Below are 730 nucleotides of genomic sequence, written 5' to 3'. Positions count from 1 at the left end.
AGGTCAGAAACTTGAATGATCCGTCGCAGACCGAAGTCAACGCGATCCGTTCGGTTACTATGAATCACCTGAGGACCACCGGAAGGTGGGTTGGTTCTGTATCTAATAAACACTGCCCTTCCAGGGGAAGAGGCATGTGCGCATGTATTAGCCATAGAATTACCACGGTTATCCATGTAGTAAAGACCATCAAATAAACTATAACTGTTTTAATGAGCCATTCGCAGTTTAGCCGTATAAAAGCTTATACTTAGACATGCATGGCTTAATCTTTAAGACAAGCATATGACTACTGGCAGGATCAACCAGGTTAATATGTTCCTGAGACAGACCACCTCGAAAACACCAAAAAAACACTCAATCAACCGTCTATTTTCCGGCCTCTTTCGTGTTTTATGGCATAAACAGAAGTGTAAGCCTGCCTCACTCAAGGTTCTACATCAAAACGCGACGTTTTTTGGTCGCCTGGTGAGCCTTAACAGCAACACCAGTTTCTGATGATACTCTTGAGCTATTTGAAACAACAACGCCTTCATCCTGAATCGATTCATCAGGAATCATGGTCGTTGATGCTACAAATCAACAAAGCTTGTCCACCTTGGACACATTCGGGGTATCAACCCATCCACCTCTTATTACAGTATGCACTTAACAGCATTTCAATCTGTTTATTTATAAACAAATTGAAAAGCTCTTCGTGATACTTCGAAGTGGACGAATCCCGAACCTT

The 730-nt window shown here is 42.3% G+C and overlaps 1 non-coding gene across 1 annotated transcript; it reads right to left on the bottom strand.

Annotated features, from left to right (window-relative positions):
* Positions 1-289, bottom strand: TGME49_458220 (the record flags this gene model as incomplete). The annotated part of the gene is made up of 1 exon (XR_001974166.1): positions 1-289. It is a non-coding gene; the product is annotated as an 18S ribosomal RNA (ribosomal RNA).
* Between the last annotated feature and the right edge of the window lie 441 nt (positions 290-730).

Source organism: Toxoplasma gondii (genome assembly GCF_000006565.2).
Source record: "Toxoplasma gondii ME49 unplaced genomic scaffold asmbl.275, whole genome shotgun sequence".
Taxonomy (NCBI): Eukaryota; Apicomplexa; class Conoidasida; order Eucoccidiorida; family Sarcocystidae; genus Toxoplasma; species Toxoplasma gondii.
Note: the sequence above shows the minus strand (reverse complement) of the source record. Positions and strands in the feature narration are given on the sequence as shown.